At 50.7% G+C, this 19,258-nt stretch overlaps 1 long non-coding RNA gene and 1 pseudogene across 1 annotated transcript in view; one reads left to right on the top strand and one right to left on the bottom strand.

Annotated features, from left to right (window-relative positions):
- Positions 1-6,997: 6,997 nt before the first annotated feature.
- The window catches only part of LOC146863395 (uncharacterized), a 64,806-nt gene continuing 52,545 nt past the window's right edge, over positions 6,998-19,258 (top strand). The window contains exons 1-3 of the long non-coding RNA XR_014978609.1: positions 6,998-7,293; positions 7,383-7,453; positions 7,846-7,932. This is a non-coding gene — a long non-coding RNA (uncharacterized LOC146863395). The remainder of the gene's footprint in view (positions 7,294-7,382; positions 7,454-7,845; positions 7,933-19,258) is intronic.
- LOC146863396 (uncharacterized) overlaps positions 8,747-19,258 on the bottom strand; it is a 58,032-nt pseudogene continuing 47,520 nt past the window's right edge.

Raw genomic sequence — 19,258 nt, 5'->3', positions numbered from 1 at the left:
GAACGCAGGGCGGGAGTCCTGTGACGCTGCTGCTCCTGTTCACAAACTGAAGAGCGCCAACGCTGGACCCCGGCCCAGGAGCAGAGGCCGGTCAGGTAAGTTTTTATTTTATTTTAATTTAAAACTCCCCCTGTCCCCACCCGAGTCCACCCCCATCGAGTATTGCCAGCCGCGACTGATCGGAGCATACAATGGCAGATCTTCATACCTTTTGCCCATTCCTCTCGCTACCCTAGCTCGTCTCCTCGCAATAATCATCGTTGTGCATTCTCAGTTTCATACTGTTGCTTATGTTCGACGTGTAACATATTAGTCTTTGACACTAAAATTTCTTTCTTCTTGCTGTCCTGCCCACTAAGTACAATTTAAGTGAGATTTATGCTTTATTAAAAATAATTGGAAACTTGTTTGTTTTTGGCTTTGAAAATTCTTCAAAGTGTCTGACCTGCCGTTTTCTTTTGTGTAATCTTTTAGTCTCTCTGTTGCATAACGTGTCTTTATTGTGTTGTTTAATGTTACCTTTTGAACTAAAAAAACCTCTGTTCAATACCGAGTGAAACGAGACCTTGCTTGGCCCTGCAGAAAGTTACTTTGAACTTAGAGAATGTTTAATTGCTCCCTGTGGTTCTGTCTAAAACACACATACCCCGTAAGGTGAAGGCTGTTTCTCTCATGAATAATCTCCAGAGATCATCAAAAAATGTTCGAAGAGTCCCCCACCCCCCCAAAACCCTCTTTTGACGGTCGGGCTCGCTCGCCACCGGTGACAGGACTCATCACAAAGTGTTACGCCACACCACTTTCAAATGTCACCAGCCGCCACTGGTTATGAGCAGGAAGCTGTCCCTACACATAAACAATCCTAAAATGCCATTTTGTAACTTCTATGTGTGCTGCTGCATGCAGCACACATGAAAGTTACAAAATGGCTTTGATGTAAAAGGTTTGTTTATGTACAGGAAGGGAAGCCTTCCTGTACATAAATAAACCATGTCATTTTGCTTTTCCATGTGGGCTGCACAAGGCACCACACATTGAAAAAAGCAAAAACGAAGAGAAATAATGCATTTCTCCTCGCTTCGCCAACTTAAGACCAGGATTTTGCAGAATGCAGCACGCATAGAAAAAGGAAAAATCGGAGAAATAAAAGCATTTCTCCCTGTTCCGCTCCCCTGGGGAGGCGTAGGAATCTGACGCATTCACAGGTTTACGAAACCTTGTAAACCTGGGAATGTTTCAGATTCCATGGATGTTGCGTGTGAAGATCCACAGCAACACTCATGGAACGCGCCTTTCAGGCTGAGTAATGCATGAAAGATGAAAGAGGGCCATATTTAAAAGCCATGTAAAGCCAGACAGGTCATGTAGAGTACAGACAGATCATGTCTGTACTAGAGAGAGCACTGAAGTAGGACTGCCCTGCTGACCTTGTAACTCCGAAGAGAGGCTGCACTGAAGATTGAAGTGCACCTGCTTCCCCTTGGGCTAGTGAAGAGAGGACTGTGCCTGAGGTGTCTGGCTCAGGGAAAAGTAATCCCCAAGCCTTAGACAGAAGAGGTGACTTCAAGAGTCAGTTGAATGACTTCCTGTTGCAACACCATGGCAATAAAAGCTGAGGATGCCTGCCTTGGCGAGTGGTAGGCGAGATCAGTAGATTGTCATTCTTCTCCAAAAGGCAGCCTGGTTGACCGAGACCCTCCGCTCAGAGTCTGTGGGACCTGGGAGAGCCGTTGGAGTGCAGTTTGGTCACCCAGATGGCAAGCTATCATCAGAAGTAGGGGACCCCTTGTTTCGTCACAGCCGGAGACCAGTAGACCAGTGGCAACTGATTTAGTGTTGGACTCCAACCTCCAACCTCCAATCTTGGACGTCAACCTCTGTGTCCAAAGACACTTAACCATGTTTTTGGACTGAGGGATGGCCTCAGAAGACGCCCATCAACCGGAGCATCGACTACCGTATCCTCGAGCCTCTTCAGCATCCTTTATTCCGTGCATCAGGACAAATCCATTGGAAACTGTGGCAAGTTGCCATTGACACTGGAACTGGACTGAAGACTACTTTCTTGTTGAGGTAACTGCCTTGTTGGGGCTGGTTGGTCCCATTGACTTGCTCCCTGCCAGATCCGGTGTCCCAAAGTAGCCCAAAGTATTTGCATTCAAATTTGATGCAAGTTTTGTTGAGAAAGCTTCTGTGTCATATTTGTTGAACTTACCAATGCTTGTTTGTGCTTGTGTGAAAAGCTGAGATGAATTGTAAGCATTTAAATCTCCGGAACCATCCAGTGACTATTGTTCATTTTGGTGTCCATAAATGTATAAAAATACAGTTTATTTTTATAAATTATTGTTGGATTTCAATAGAGTCATGTTTCTTTCTTTTTCTATTGTTTTGGTGTTGCTGAAATGCTTTACAATTGTTCCTTTGTTTAAGCATTGCTACTCCAAGCCACAGCTACCCAGGGTTGAGGTAAAGGTTTCACAAATGAGCCTGACTGGACACAGGACGGTATTACACTGTATTACACGGTTAGGTCTCACAACCGCAGCATATGTTACACCACATTTCCTCACACCTGCGTGAACATTTACTGAACCTTTTAGGCTGAGTTTACGGATGTATAGCTGCAGAAGAGGTCAAAATGAGTGTGATCTGGGGTGCACGAAGGGCCCATACTTTTTTATTTGACAAAAAGAGTTCTCCTTTTTTTTAAAAGGCTTCTATCCTGGGGTGATCAATTCCAACATTTGAGATGCCTCAGCTGAATTGGAAGAAAGAGAGTCTCCCGTATTAAAGCTGATGGGAGGGACAGACAACTGAACAAGAAATGAGCCTTCTTGCCTGGGTGTCTGCTGTCTGGAAGTAATATAAATTTAGACATGATCAGTAACCATACCAATAGAGTCCTCACCAGCAACACATTATGGCATGACTCACCTGTCTTAACACTATTTTACCAACACAGCTTTCCATAACTCTCCTGTTAAGGTGTTCATTGGCATGCTATTATTGTAGTAGGGATGCTGTCTTCTCAGTGTCTCTACCAAGGACCTGATAGAGTGGGGCTTCTTTTTTTTTCTCAATCATTCAGTGAAGTCCAAATGGTCGTATGAACCTTTTTTTTTTTTTTTTTTTTTAAATGAAATCAAAACAATTATTAGCATTTGCAGTCAAAAACAAACATATCAACAAACATGGTCATGCACAGTGGGTTGTCTATCCTTGGTTGTATGGACCTTTGATTGTCAACTTGCAGTGTGAGATGGAGTGAAGTGTGACCCGCTGGTGAGGCCTGTGCAGGCTCCCACCACGAAAGCTGTGTGGTTCATTAACATGGCTGTAAACAGCATTTCCGTGAGGCCTGGGGTAAAGAGTCATGTAGGGCTAGGCTAAAGATTGGCTGAACATCTCGAATCCCGGTAGCAGCAGAGAAACTGATGCTGAGACTAGAGGGAGTTTAAGGTTCTCCACCCCCTGCCGCACCTCTCAAGCCAGTGCCATCGCCACAGTGCCAGATCTCGTCCTCGGAGATGGCATCCTGAGATGTCCAGGAGAGGCTCCAGGGATGCTGCACTCTCTAGCAAGGCCAAATCTCTTGATCCCCGATGGCCGTTGGGTAACTACCGCCACAATTTAGACATGGCTGCTGGGCTCCCCCGGACTGCTCTACCACCTTAGGTATAGAGCCAGTGGGCAGGAGCTAAACCGTGTGTGGACTGGGGTGGCACTCAGATAGCGAAGCGGGTGAAGTTGGGTGGAAGGCCACCTCCTGGATTCTGAAAGATCCTAGAGAGCAAGGGCAAGCATAGGCCCGACAGGGTACCCACCCCAGGCAGACCGAAGAAGCCCAGGGAATGAGAGACCTGGTGGAGCGTCACATGCTTCCCGCCCACCCAGTAACCCTCCTCTTATTCTCCTACACTTGAAGAGAACACACTAATGCCGAAGGAGGGGAGACGTCAGTGCACGCTCTACCTTTCACTGAAAGGGAAACTACCCAGAATTAAAGACTTGGGGCATATCCCTAGGCCTACAACTTCCATAGCAATGGTGACACATGGGATCAAGAAGGATTTTATGATGAAGGACATGCTGACCAATGCTCCCCACAAAATTTCCGAGCAACATGAGCTCCATTTTCCCCCTGTTCAACTTCAAAGAGCTGTTGGACATCCAACTCACCACTCTCTCCAGACAGATAGGTAGTTGGTTATTGCTAGATTCAGAGCCATTAGAAAAGGACACAACTAGCTGGGTGTCATCGGCATATGACACCACCGATATTCCAAATTCCTGACTGTACCACCTCAGCCAACTGACGAACATAAACATTAAACAAAGTCGGACTGAGGGATGAACCCTGCGGGACGCCACATGTGGTAGGGAGGTGCTCTGAGACGCAGTGCCCTTCCATCACCTGGAAATATCTATTATCCAGGAAGGAGGCGAGCCACTCCGAGGCTTTTCCCTGAATTCTCACTTCCCCCAATATTGCTTTTAAAATAGCATGATCCACAGTCTCAAAAGCGGCACTGAGATCTAGCAAGAGGATGGTGGCAGACCGACCTTCATCAAGTGTAGATTTTACCTCTTCAGTTACTATCAGACTGGCTGACTCAGTACTGTATGTGGCTCGAATGCCCATCTGGGTAGGATGGAAAATATCATTAGACTCCAGGAAGTTAGACAGAGAGTGATTAACATGCTTCTCCAGGAGTTTACCCAGGTATGGAAACAGGGAAATGGGACAGAGATTATTCAAAATTGTCGGATCAAGGTTAGCTTTCTTTTGGAGTGGTTTGATGATAGCATGTTTCCAGGTTTTTGGAACTAGTGCCGAATCTAGGGAGAGATTGAGAAGTTCAGTCACCGAGGGTATAAGAATATCCAGCACGTTCAATAGGAGAGGAGGGGGCAGTGGATCCAATGAAGAGCCCGATTTAATTGTCCTGATAAACTGTCAGACCTCTTCCTCTAATCTGGGGAAGAAGTAGGGGGCGATTTAATCGTAATAACAGTGGTAGGTTCCCTGTTTTTTGGGAATTGACATGCCATTTTAGGAATCTTTTGCAGTTAGAAGGAACAGTCTCTCTGGTAGTAGTTAAAACTGGGGTGCTCTCATGATGGCATGGGACAACCCACGGAGACTTCATAGCAGTGCAAAGGGGGTTATGGTTGCTGTCGTTGGCGGTGCCCACATTTATTATATATTTACAGACACATGCGAAAATTTGGATCGTACATGAGATTTCATGCTCTGCCCAGCCACAATCAGGCTGGGACGGAATTATAACCAGTCAGAAGGTATGTCTATACCCTATGGATGCGACCTTGAACATTGTATGGTCCTGTCAGGTTGCACTCCTTCATTTAAAAAATTATTTTATACATTTTGTTTTAATTTTAGGCGCATAGACGTTTGCACTATTTTGGAAGGTAGGTCTGGGTTTGCCCAGCATATTTTTCTATTGACAACCTATTTAGGTTTTGTCGCCTGTACGTAAGATTTTAGCTGCACTGATGCTTATCACAATATGCTTTGGCATTATACATATTCTTATTGACCACTTCACTTACCATAGGGTGTATGCCTCACTGTTTGACTTTATTTATCGAACATCATCAATGTATATATCAAGACGATTTTTCTAATGTTAAATAGTCACTGTCCTTTGGAGGGTACTATTGACACGGATGTATGATTTACCGTATAGGTTTAGGATATGAGTTGGGATCACTATTTATCCACATGTGATGTATGTTATCCTATAAGCACCGAACTGAGTAGGCTGATACTATGTTTTTGATTATGTTTTCCAGCCCTGAGGAAGTCGCGGGTTTCTTGTCCCGAGCGACGAAACACGTGTTGGCTGGATCTTAACAAGAAATGCATTAAATCATTCATGTTGTTTATGTATTCATATTAATATTCAAGTCAGACGCAGAGAGGCTATGTGAATCATGAAGCTTCAAGCGGTCGAACATGGGATGAACACAGACCACGAACTACGCTACTTTCTAGGAGATTAGACATCCCCGCTGTAGGATCTAGGATTTTAGATAGGGACACAGTGATCTATGAGATTGGATTTTAGTACTGTATATACTGGGGCTGTGTAGTGACATATTTGAACTTTTCACGATAAATATATATTACTCGGGATTTCATGGTATGTAGGTGATTATTGATGATACTACTAATGATGGATTACGACTCCAGAAATGTTCTATCATATGGGCAATCTGAAGGTATGATATATACAATAACACATCGGAACCTGTCGCGACAATTATTTACTACTGAGGACATCTTGTTATGTATTTATATTTTGCTAATATTGTAGATATGATGATATGCAACCTTACAGATACTTTTGATCTATGTATAATCTAGATTGTACGGTATAAACATTGTAGATGGTTCGGTGTGGAACCGGGCAATGAGGCACCCACGTGTACATGCTGTACTTTTTACTCCCCTTTTTGTGATTTAGGATGTTAACTGACTTGGGAGCTCGCATTTTGAGATATCTCCCAGGTTTTTCCTTTCTTTCCCCTTCTTGACTAACAATCAGGAATTTTGGGCTTGCGTGGTTAAGGGGTGAGAATTTATCCTTCTTAATATGTATCCTTTGTATTGAATAACTTTACGTTACGATAAGGTGGTTAACAAAATTGTTTTTCTTTGGATCGGGCGACATCAAAGACTGGCTTAATATCATATTGAATGCTCTTTGGATTGGCATGGACTTCGAATTTTATTTACCAACTTGGACGATGTACTACAATGATCCTTTATGAAGGATCTACTAAGGTGGACCTAGCCGTCTGTCTTGAAGATGACATATCCAAGATGGCGGCCGTTTGCAGAATTGCTTAGGCCGACCATACCGAGTAACTGGACTAATGCAGAATCACATGTAATATATGATGTGCTTTACTGACTTAGGAGTCTTGTCGTTACGTGTGAAGTGTCCTCTCACAATATTGATCGTTTCCCCAGTGGGTTTATTAAATAGTATCATATAAACATGGATTTGTTGCTCTAATATTTCGTGAATTATCATCGCTTCGTTTGCCTTAGGGCAGTTACGAACGTTTAGATATGGCGCACGTTTAAACTACATTTCACACAAGATGGGGCCCGCGGTTGGGGTGTATGTCCACCGCGTCTTCACGCTAGTCTTCAGAAGTTCCCTACACTACTAACAGTACTTCCGGCTATTGGCGGCGTATTATCGCCATACAGAGGTACCGGGAGTCGGATTCAGGCTCTTGTGATGCAATTTACAGGTATGGATGGGCTATTTGGGTTGTGGAATAACTCTGCATTGAGAGTTAACGTTGGTATCTTGAATAGATATACACTTTTAATCTTTCAGCTCATCGGGGGTCGTTCTAATATTGAAGCCCTCACTGTGTCACGAGTTTACTTCTTCTCGTGCAAGTCCTGGTAAGCGGATAGACGTTCTCTTATTTGCATCTCATAGCGGTGTCTTTGGTGTCGGGCACACGATGTGGGCTAACTGGGCACAAAGCTTATATGCTTTTGGATCACTGCGTGTATTGATACTATTTGTGTATTTTTGTGATATTCAGACTTGGGAATCTTTTGATGTCGGCATGGATGACGACTAGACCTCTGTAATTGGGGATTATTCCTCTCCAATGGCAGCTGTTTTTTATGACTGTTTGATTAACACTACGGGTGTCATTTTAATTCTCCCATTTCTATCACACAAGCCCAATATTTCTTCTAAACTGATACACTTAATTGTTGGATAATACTTTTGAACAGGAGCTTTCGGTATCGTTTCTAAATAGGACCTTATTATATATTTACAGACACATGCGAAAATTTGGATCGTACATGAGATTTCATGCTCTGCCCAGCCACAATCAGGCTGGGACGGAATTATAACCAGTCAGAAGGTATGTCTATACCCTATGGATGCGACCTTGAACATTGTATGGCCCTGTCAGGTTGCACTCCTTCATTTTAAAAATTATTTTATACATTATTTTGTTTTAATTTTAGGCGCATAGACGTTTGCACTATTTTGGAAGGTAGGTATGGGTTTGCCCAGCATATTTTTCTATTGACAACCTATTTAGGTTTTGTCGCCTGTACGTAAGATTTTAGCTGCACTGATGCTTATTACAATTTGCTTTGGCATTATACATATTGCCATAGGGTGTATGCCTCATCGTTTGACTTTATTTATCGAACATCATCAATGTATATATCAAGATGATTTTTCTAATGTTAAATAGTCACTGTCCTTTGGAGGGTACTATTGACACGGATGTATGATTTACGGTATAGGTTTAGGATATGAGTTGGGATCACTATTTATCCACATGTGATGTATGTTATCCTTTAAGCACCGAACTGAGTAGGCTGATACTATGTTTTTGATATGTTTTCCAGCCCTGAGGAAGTCGCGGGTTTCTTGTCCCGAGCGACGAAACACGTGTTGGCTGGATCTTAACAAGAAATGTATTAAATCATTCATGTTGTTTATGTATTCATATTAATATTCAAGTCTGACTTGTCTTGATGATTATTTATGTGTGCCGGGGCATAACTCAAAACCCACATTCATATCTAACAGATCTCCCCAGAGTCTTTCGTCCAGTAAGATATAATCAATATGTGACGGGCAGCTCGCTCTATTGTAGGTGTTTGCACCCTGACTATCCGATGGGGTAATCATAAGGTAAGTTACGAGTAGAATTTTTATGTCTACTTTAGGACTCGGGCGGAATCTCTGCACGTGGGGTGGAATCTCTGCACTGGAGGGGGAATCTCTGTACACGGATGGAATCTCTGCAGGTGGGGTGGAATCTCTGCACTTGGATTGAATCTCTGCACTGGGGAGGAATCTCTGCATTCGAGGTGGAATCTCTGCACTCAGGGTGGAATCTCTGCACTCAGATGGAATCTCAGTTTTCAGATGGAATCTCTGCACTTGGGGAAAAATCTCTACCCTAGGATGGAATCTCTGCACTCGGATGGAATCTCTGCACTCAGGGTGGAATCTCTGCACTTGGGGTGGAATCTCTGCACTGGAGGTGGAAGCTCTGCACTGGAGATGGAATCTCTACACTCGGGTGGAATCTCTGCACTCGGATGAAATATCCACACTGGAGGTGGAATCTCCGCTTGCAGATAGAACCTCTGCACTCGGATGGAATCTCTGCACTTGGATGGAATCTCTGCACTTGGGGTGAAATCTCTACACTCGGATGGAAGCTCTGCACTCGGATGTAATCTCTGCACTCAGGGCGGAATCTCTGCACTCGGGCGGAATCTCTGCACTCGGATGGAATCTCTGCACTCGGGGTGAAATCTCTGCACTCGGATTGAATTTCTGCACTCAGGGCGTAATCTCTGCACTTGGGGTGGAATCTCTGCACTTGAGGTGGAAGCTCTGCACTGGAGGTGGAATCTCAGCACTCGGGTGGAATCTCTGCACTCGGATGGAATCTCTGCACTCGGGGTGGAATCTCTGCCCTCGGATGAAATCTCTGCACTCGGATGAAATCTCTGCACTGGAGGTGGGATCTCTGCACTCAGATGGAATCCCTGCACTCGGATGGAATCTCTGCACTTGGATGGAATCTCTGCACTCGGATGGAATCTCTGCACTTGAGGTGAAATCTCTACACTCGGGTGGAATCTCTGCACTCAGGGTCGAATCTCTGCACTCAGATGGAATCTCTGCACTCAGATGGAATCTCTGCACTCGGATGGAATCTCTGCACTTGGAGTGAAATCTCTACACTCGGATGGAATCTCTGCACTCTAATGGAATCTCTGCACTCGGGTTGGGATCTCTGCACTCGGGCGAAATCTCTGCACTTGGGGTGAAATCTCTGCACTGGAGGTGGAAGCTCCGCACTGGAGATGGAATCTCTACACTCGGGTGGAACCTCTGCACTCGGATGGAATCTCTGCACTTGGGGTAGAATATCTGCACTCGGAAGGAATCTCTGCACTCGGATGGAATCTTTGCACTCGGCTGGAATCTGCACTGGAGGTGGAATCTCTGCACTCGGGGTGAAATCTCTGCACTCGGATGGAATCTTTGCACTCAGCTCGTATCTCTGCACTCAAGGTGGAATCTCCGCACTGGAGGTGGAATCTCTGCACTCGGATGGAATCTTTGCACTCGGGTGGAATCTCTGCACCTGAGGTGGAATCTCCACACTGGAGATGGAATCTCTGCACTCGGATGGAATCTCTGCACTCGGATGGAATCTCTGCACTCGGATGGAATCTCTGCACTCAGGTGGAATCTCCGCACTTGAGGCAGAGATTCCACCCGGGTGTGGAAATTTTACCCTGAGTGAATACCGAAAGCCATAAACTTAGACTTTTGGTCTAAGTTCATGTGAGACCGGCCTCACGGCGTTGCCCTCTTCATCATCCAGCCAACCTGCGACCACCCTCAAGACACGACATCTCCGACTCCGGCCGCCCCAGCCACCCCCGATCCGCGGGCCGGCCAGAGGCCTGACAGACTCAACACCCTACCACGCATGTCCAACCGAGGGAGCGGGAACCCTCGAGCCAGACCCAGAGGCACCAGCCCAGTCACACCTCGGGTCGCCTTCCCCGGGAGGACTCGATCGGCCACCAGGCCCCTGGGGAGCAGGCGCCTCCCCTGCCGAGCGTCTGGGGTCCCTCCCAGACCCACCTGAAAAGACCAAGAAAGTGAGCGGCAGGAAATCCCGCCGGACCCCCTCCGTCACCCCAGTCCCCCCTCTGCGAGCACTCCGGACTTCAAAGAACCAGCGGAGTATAACAAGGGGTGCCGGAGAAACGAGTGCAGAGAAGACCTGGAACCATCCGAGCCTGCAGACGCTGTCGCGGCTCCTGAATGCTGAAGTCACCTGGGCCTGCTGAGTGACTCGCGGCCTCTTGCTATTGAACCATCTGAGCCCTGCGGACGAGGTCGCGGCTCCCGAACACTGAACCACCTAGGCCTGCTGACTGACTCGCGGCCCCCAGCTATTGAACCATCTGAGCCCTGCTGACGGAATCGCGGCTCCCGAACTCCGACCACCTGTGCCTGCTGAGAGACTCGCGGCGCTCCCCTTGAGGACGACTCGGTAAGAGATCGCCCAGAGACACGACACCCTCCAGCTCGAGGATTGTGAGCTTTCCGCAGGGTATTTCGCAGAGACACTATCTTGAAAGACTGTCCCGCTACCCCCATTCCCCACGACTGATTTGTGGTACGTTGTGTCACTGCTGTACTGCTTGCATCTTGGATCATAAAGATCCCTTGAAATCATCGATAAAAGAACCTATCGTCCTACAAAGAATACGTGTGGTGTCACTCTGTTCGTAGTGTATCTCAGGGTGTGCGCGCCTGGTTCGGCCTACTTGGGAGAGGTGGGTCAAAGGGGTGGGCAAGACGTGTATCGAACCCCCCTCCGGCGAACGCCTTTCCAACATTTGGTGGCAGACGACGGGATCCGAGCCGACACCGAAAGAGAGCGTGCAGTGAACGACTGACGCACTACCAAACAGAGATGGAAGGAGAAACCTCCCTGGGTGCCGCAGGTACCGAAATAAGCTCACCGTTCCGAGAGGATCAATTGAAGTATTACACGCATAGAGAACTAAAACAGTTTTGCAAAGACCTTGGCATCACTACCACCGGACTAAGCACAAAGGAAGACTTCCAGAAAGTACTGAAAGCCTGGGTCGAGACGGGGGCGCCCCGACCCAAACGGAAGGAGACTCTACCCATGAACCACCAAGCATCCCGGCAAGAAACAACGGGCCAGAGGGGAACCTGTCCCCCGAGGAACTAGCGGACCGAGAGAGAAGCCGCAACCACGAACTTGAACTGGCAAAACTAAAAATCGAGGGAGAAATAAAACTGGCAGAGAAGAAGTTGGCCGTCGAGCAGTTACGGCTACAAGGGGAACTTGAAGAGAAGAGACTCCAAAGGGAGCACGACGAAAAGAAACTCCAGCTAGAACATGAACGCGGCCTGAAGGAGATTGAGTGGCGGGCTAGAAACGAAAAGTCACAGCCACCCGGGAATCCACCGTCCGCTCCCACCGGGGAAACCAAAGTTCACATCCCCAAGGATGTGGTAAAGGAGTATTACAAGAACGATGATATCCAGCAGTGGTTTAAGGCCTACGAAGTCGCCATGACCTCTCACCGAGTCCCGCAGAAGGATTGGGGGGCTGGCCTATGGGGCCGGTTCTTAAGCGAAGGAAGAGACACTGTGCTAGATCTGCCCTCCACGGTCATGAACTCCTACAGCCACATGAAGGAAGCCCTCGTGGGCCGGTACGGACTCACCCCCGAAATGTACCGACAACGGTTCCGAGATTGCAAGAAGATACCGGGCACCACGTGGGTAGAATACGTAAACTTTTACAGCCGAGCCTTGGACGGTTGGATCAAGGGCAGCAAGGTCTCCACCTTCGAAGAACTGTTCGATCTGATTGCCTGGGAACATTTAGCGGCCAATTGCTTTATAGAACTGCGCCAGCATCTCCTGGACAGTAAACTCACCGACCCTCGGAAGCTGGCCGCTGAGGCTGATCGTTGGGTGAACACCCGGGCCACCCGGGGCCCCGTGGGGGACTACGGCCGCCACAGTCAAGGCCCCCCCACCAGAGGGGCGGAGGGAACCACAGCCGACCAAGAGACTTCCCCGGGGGGTCCTCAACCAGCCCCCCCAGCAGCCCACCAGCGGCGGGTTCGGCACAGTCCCCAGCAAGCACCGGAGCCCCAGGACGACCAGGTCCATGAGCTAGGATCACCTGCTTCCGCTGCCAACAGCCCGGACACTACGCCAATGACCCACAGTGTCCCCAGTATCAGCGAACCAAAACGACCAACCCCACGGCCCGGCAGATGGCCTCCGTGGCTCTGGGGGAAGAGATGGAAGACTCCAAGGAATGGGAACCGGCGGCCATGGCCCTGGTCTCCCTTGGTGATCGAGAAATGGTCCCCGGGACACCCTTGCCCGCCAACACCGAAAAATACCGACAGCAGGTGACCATCAACGGCCACCGAGTCGAGGGCCTTCGCGACACCGGGGCGAGTGTCACCGCGGTCCACCGCAGCCTAATTTCAGAAGACCAGATCCTAACCGGGGCCCTCTGTCCGGTCGTATCCTCCGACAATTCTGAGAGCCTCTGCCAGATGGCGCTGGTGCCCTTCGAGTGGGGGGGGGTCTCCGGAGAACTGAAGGTAGCGGTCCGGACATCGCAGCCCGTAGACTGCCTCCTGGGCAACGACCTGGAGAGTTCCCCGTGGGGGCAAGTAGAACGAAGAGCCCACCTGGAGATGATGGGCCTACCAGAATGGGTCTGCGCCACCACGCGCTCCATGACCGCACGATCGCCTCTCTCCAAGGGCGGTGAAGCCCTCTTACCGAACACTATCCCCGAGAGCCGGGACACCCTACCAGAAGCGGACAACCCTCCTTCAGAGGGAGAAGAAGACACTAACCCGGGGGAAGGACCGGAACCTTCCGCCCCAGAGGCCCTGACGGAGCTCGAAGAACTGCCCGAGATGGCCCAGTGGCACTGTGAGGGGGGGCCCTCCCGCGAAGAGTTCTGCCAGAAACAGGCCACCTGCCCCTCCCTCGGGGGACTTAGACAACAAGCCGAAGCCCAGGCCGCCGGTGACCGAACCGGAACCCATTGGATCTATTGGGACAATGGCCTCTTATACAGCAAGCAAAAGTCCGCCGAGCTAGGTGCAGCACGGGTACTGGTGGTACCCCTGCGGTTCCGGAGCCTCCTCCTGGGCCTGGCCCACGATGTACCCTTGGCAGGACACTTAGGCCAAGACAAGACATATCAGCGATTGGTTACCCACTTCTATTGGCCCAAGATGCGAGCGAATGTAGAAGTACACTGCAAATCCTGCCTCACGTGCCAGGGCAGTGGGAAGAGTGGCGGAAAACGCAAAGCTCCCTTACAACCGTTCCCCGTTGTGAGTACCCCGTTCGAGCGGGTCGGCATCGACATCGTGGGACCCCTGGATCCGAAGACCGCCCAGGGCCACAGATTCATCCTTGTCCTGGTGGACCATGCCACCCGCTACCCCGAGGCCATCCCCCTCCGCACCGTGACGGCTCCCGTGGTGGGCCGGGCTCTCATGGGGATCTTCTCCCGTGTCGGATTTCCCCGTGAGGTTGTGAGTGATCGCGGCACTAACTTTATATCCCGCTACATGAAGTCCCTGTGGCAGCAGTGCGGAGTCACGTATAAGTTCACGACCCCCTACCACCCCCAGGGCAACGGCCTAGTGGAACGCTTCAACCGAACCCTGAAGGGAATGATCCTGGGCCTCGAAGAGCCCCTGCACCGGAAATGGGACGTCCTCCTCCCTTGCCTCCTGTTCGCATACCGAGAAGTCCCCCAAAAGTCTCTGGGGTTCAGCCCCTTCGAACTGCTGTACGGACATCCCGTCCGAGGGCCCCTGAGCCTGGTCAAAGAGGGCTGGGAGACAAGCCCCTGGGGGACACCCCCTGATGTGTTCCGCTACATCCTGGCGCTCCGCAACCAGACGAGGAAGTTCAGAGAACTCGCAGAGGCTATCCTCGAGGCCAGCCAAGAAGAAATGAAGCGCTGGTATGACCAGAACGCAACCCTGGTCGAGTTCCAGCCGGGCCAGCAGGTTTGGGTCATGGCTCCGGTGAAACCCTGCGCCCTACAAGACAAATGGACTGGTCCCTTCAAGGTGGTCGAGCGGAAGAGCCAGGTCACGTATCTGGTCGACGTACAGTCCCCACGGAACCCCCTCCGGGTCCTCCACGTGAACCGTCTCAAGCCCCACTTTGTGAGGACGGAATTAAGTTTGCTACTGGCCACCGATGATGGGGCGGAAGAAGACACCGAACCCCTGCCCGACCTCCTGTGCGCTAAAGAACTGGATGGCTCCGTGGAGGGAGTGAAACTGTCGACTGCCCTCACTCCCCAGCAGTCCGACGAATGCCGCCAGCTGCTCAGACAATTCGCAGACCTCTTCTCCCTCATTTCAAGGGTCACCGACTGGTGCGTCCACGACGTAGACACCGGCGACAGCCCGCCTGTGAGACACCGAGCCTACCGGGTGCCTGACCGGGTCCGCACCTGCATCAAGACCGAGGTACAGAAGATGCTCACCCTGGGAGTAATCGAACCCTCCGACAGCCCCTGGGCCAGCCCGGTGGTTCTGGTCCCGAAGGCGGCTTCCCCAGGGGTCGCCCCCGAACTAAGATTCTGTGTGGACTATCGGGGGCTCAATGCGGTCACCCGCGCAGACGCTCACCCTATTCCCCGAACCGACAAGCTCATCGACCGCCTGGGGGCCGCCCGGTTCCTCAGCACTTTCGACCTGACCTGCGGATACTGGCAGATTGCTCTCACGGAGGGAGCGAAAGAGCGCTCTGCCTTCTCCACGCCGGATGGCCACTACCGCTTCAGGGTCATGCCGTTCGGGATGAAAAACGCCCCAGCCACGTTCCAGCGGTTGGTGAACAAGGTCCTGGCAGGACTCGAGGAGTTCAGCGCAGCGTACCTTGACGACATCGCCGTATTCAGCTCTCAATGGCACGAGCATCTCCAGCACCTCCGACAAGTACTAATGGCCCTGCGCCAAGCAGGCCTAACAGTGAAAGCCAGCAAATGCCAGCTCGGGCAAGGCTCCGTGGTCTACCTGGGGCATCAGGTGGGCAGCGGCCAGGTCGCCCCCCTCCAGCCGAAGATCGACGCCATCAAGTCCTGGGAGCCCCCCACCACGCAGACAGAGGTCCGGGCCTTCCTGGGCCTTACGGGGTACTACCGGAGGTTCATTAAAAATGATGGTAGTATCGCGGGGCCCCTCACAGAGTTGACCTCCAAAAAGCTCCCGAAGAAGGTGCAGTGGACCACCCCGTGCCAGCAGGCGTTCGACGCCTTGAAAACCGCCATGTGCACCGCCCCCGTACTCAAGGCCCCCGACTACTCCCAAGAGTTTGTGGTCCAGACCGACGCATCCGAACACGGCATCGGGCCGTGCTCTCGCAGTTCGACGACAAGGGCATTGATCAGCCCATCGCCTTCATCAGCCGAAGGCTGCTGCCGCGAGAGCAGCGTTGGAGTACTATAGAACGAGAGACCTTTGCCGTAGTCTGGGCCCTCAAGAAACTATGGCCCTACTTGTTCGGAACCCATTTTCGAGTACAGACGGACCACCGGCCCTTGCGGTGGCTAATGCAGATGAGGGGGGAGAACCCCAAGCTACTACGATGGTCCATCTCTCTCCAAGGGATGGATTTCACTGTCGAACATCGCCCGGGACGGATCATGCCAACGCCGACGGCCTGTCCCGGTTCTTCCGCTTCGGCGAGGAGAACCCCCCAGTGGATGGGTAGTTCTCCACGCCTTTCAGCTGGGGGGGACGCGTGTGAGACCGGCCTCACGGTGTTGCCCTCTTCATCATCCAGCCAACCTGCGACCACCCTCAAGACACGACATCTCCGACTCCGGCCGCCCCAGCCACCCCCGATCCGCGGGCCGGCCAGAGGCCTGACAGACTCAACACCCTACCACGCATGTCCAACCGAGGGAGCGGGAACCCTCGAGCCAGACCCAGAGGCGCCAGCCCAGTCACACCTCGGGTCGCCTTCCCCGGGAGGACTCGATCGGCCACCAGGCCCCTGGGGAGCTGGAGCCTCCCGTGCCGAGCGTCTGGGGTCCCTCCCAGACCCACCTGAAAAGACCAAGGAAGTGAGCGGCAGGAAATCCCGCCGGACCCCCTCCGTCACCCCAGTCCCCCCTCTGCGAGCACTCCGGACTTCAAAGAACCAGCGGAGTATAACAAGGGGTGCCGGAGAAACGAGTGCAGAGAAGACCTGGAACCATCCGAGCCTGCAGACGCTGTCGCGGCTCCTGAATGCTGAAGTCACCTGGGCCTGCTGAGTGACTCGCGGCCTCTTGCTATTGAACCATCTGAGCCCTGCGGACGAGGTCGCGGCTCCCGAACACTGAACCACCTAGGCCTGCTGAGTGACTCGCGGCCCCCAGCTATTGAACCATCTGAGCCCTGCTGACGGAATCGCGGCTCCCGAACTCCGACCACCTGTGCCTGCTGAGAGACTCGCGGCGCTCCCCTTGAGGACGACTCGGTAAGAGATCGCCCAGAGACACGACACCCTCCAGCTCGAGGATTGTGAGCTTTCCGCAGGGTATTTCGCAGAGACACTATCTTGAAAGACTGTCCCGCTACCCCCATTCCCCACGACTGATTTGTGGTACGTTGTGTCACTGCTGTACTGCTTGCATCTTGGATCATAAAGATCCCTTGAAATCATCGATAAAAGAACCTATCGTCCTACAAAGAATACGTGTGGTGTCACTCTGTTCGTAGTGTATCTCAGGGTGTGCGCGCCTGGTTCGGCCTACTTGGGAGAGGTGGGTCAAAGGGGTGGGCAAGACGTGTATCGAACCCCCCTCCGGCGAACGCCTTTCCAACAGTTCACCTTTGTGAATTAGGCCCAGTATGTTTAAACTCAGTATACAGTGTCAATAGTATACGTTGCTTTAAAACACACTGCAATACATAAATATAAAAAGCTGCACTAGTTCTTCCTTGTCTTCTGAAATGTCTCTAAATGTCTTTTTTAAAATCGAAGGAGCATGAGGTGACAAGGACTACGTTTGTCTGAGGACACAGCTCAAGGGAGGGGATGTTGGGCATATTCGGGGCAATCTCTCTTTTATCTTTAGATTTCGACAACTTCATACACTTCATAACTTCCCTTCTTATTTTTATTTAAAAATAAACAAAGTAGATGTAAAACCCTGGCTTTCTCATTCCCAGCTGCTGTACAATTTGTAGAGATTGTTGTGAACTTGGCGGCTTCTGCTCCACTCGAATGACGCCCATGACTGCCTCACTTTGGTCCTCTCATCCTACAGGATGCTAGCAGCCTAGTTCTTTATTTGACGTCTGTGGGCCACCGTACTTTAGGACTCTATTGGCAGAGTGAACTCCCCAGAGTTCTATTAAACATCTCGGGCGAGATTTCTTACCAGATGCAGCCTGGCTGTGCACCCCCAATCCACTTTTCTCACCAAAACACTCTCCCCAGATTGTGGTCAACGCCCTCCCTGGTGCAGGTGACCAGCACAGCAGGCAGGTGAGCCGGACCGAGGGAGGGCAGGGCAGGTTATCTCATCTTGAGGTCGGCCTCCCTGAAGAAACTCTGCCAACATGGTTCACAGCCGTTGGGGAAGGATTCTGCACACACGGGACTCCCTTCTCTTCACTTCCCTTCCAGCTCAACTCCTTGTGGAACCAGGTCTCATTAAGGTCATGGAAAGAAACAAAGGGCCTCATTTATGAAAAGTGACGCATCACTGCGTGAAAACAGTGATGCGCCACTTTTCACTGCGCCCTCCCTGCGACTCCAGTGATGCGTCATATTTACAGTATGACGCATCATGTCGCAAGGAGTCACAGATACGTCAGTATTTCTGACGTATCTGTAGGCGCAAAAGTGACGCATCGCTGGAATGTGTCACAAAAGTGACGCAACTCCAGCAATGTGTCCTTTCACATGGGGCAAGCCCCATGTGAAAGGGTCTGCGTCAGTCTTACGCCTGCCTTGAGGCAGGCGCAAGAAATTGACGCATTTGCACCCTAGAAGTGGCGCAGTGAAATCTCGTAGATTTCACTGCGTCACTTCTACGACCCTTTGTTGCGTCAAAACGCCCCCCTTGCATACATTATACCTGGCGCAGGTATAATGTGGCGCAGGGGTTTACAAAGTGACGCATCTACCTAGATGCGTCACTTTGTAAATATGGCGCAACATGGCACATGTTTTACGCCACTGGTACGTCACAAAAAGTGGCGCACCGGCGGCGCAAAAGTGACGCAGGGGCTCATAAATGAGCCCCAAAAGCTTCCCGGACACCGCTGCACGTGGCCCTGGATTGCGGACCTCGGCAGTAAAGGCCTCTTATCCTGGCGATTAGGAGGCAATAGGTCACCTTGTAACAACAGTGCGCAGGAATTGTGCTCTGCACACGTGGTAACGACAGTACACGTAAATAGTGCACACCTTGGAACAATAGCGCACACCTTGGAACAATAGTGCGTACAAATAGTACACACCTTGGAACAACAGTGTGCACAAATAGTACACAGCTTGGAACAATAGTGTGCACAAATAGTGTACAGCTTGGAACAACTGTGTGCACAAATAGTGCACAGCTTGGAACAATAGTGCGTACAGATAGT

The sequence above is a fragment of the Triturus cristatus genome, chromosome 2_2 (genome assembly GCF_964204655.1).
Source record: "Triturus cristatus chromosome 2_2, aTriCri1.1, whole genome shotgun sequence".
NCBI classification, from domain to species: Eukaryota; Metazoa; Chordata; class Amphibia; order Caudata; family Salamandridae; genus Triturus; species Triturus cristatus.
This window is presented reverse-complemented; position numbering and strand designations above follow the sequence as displayed.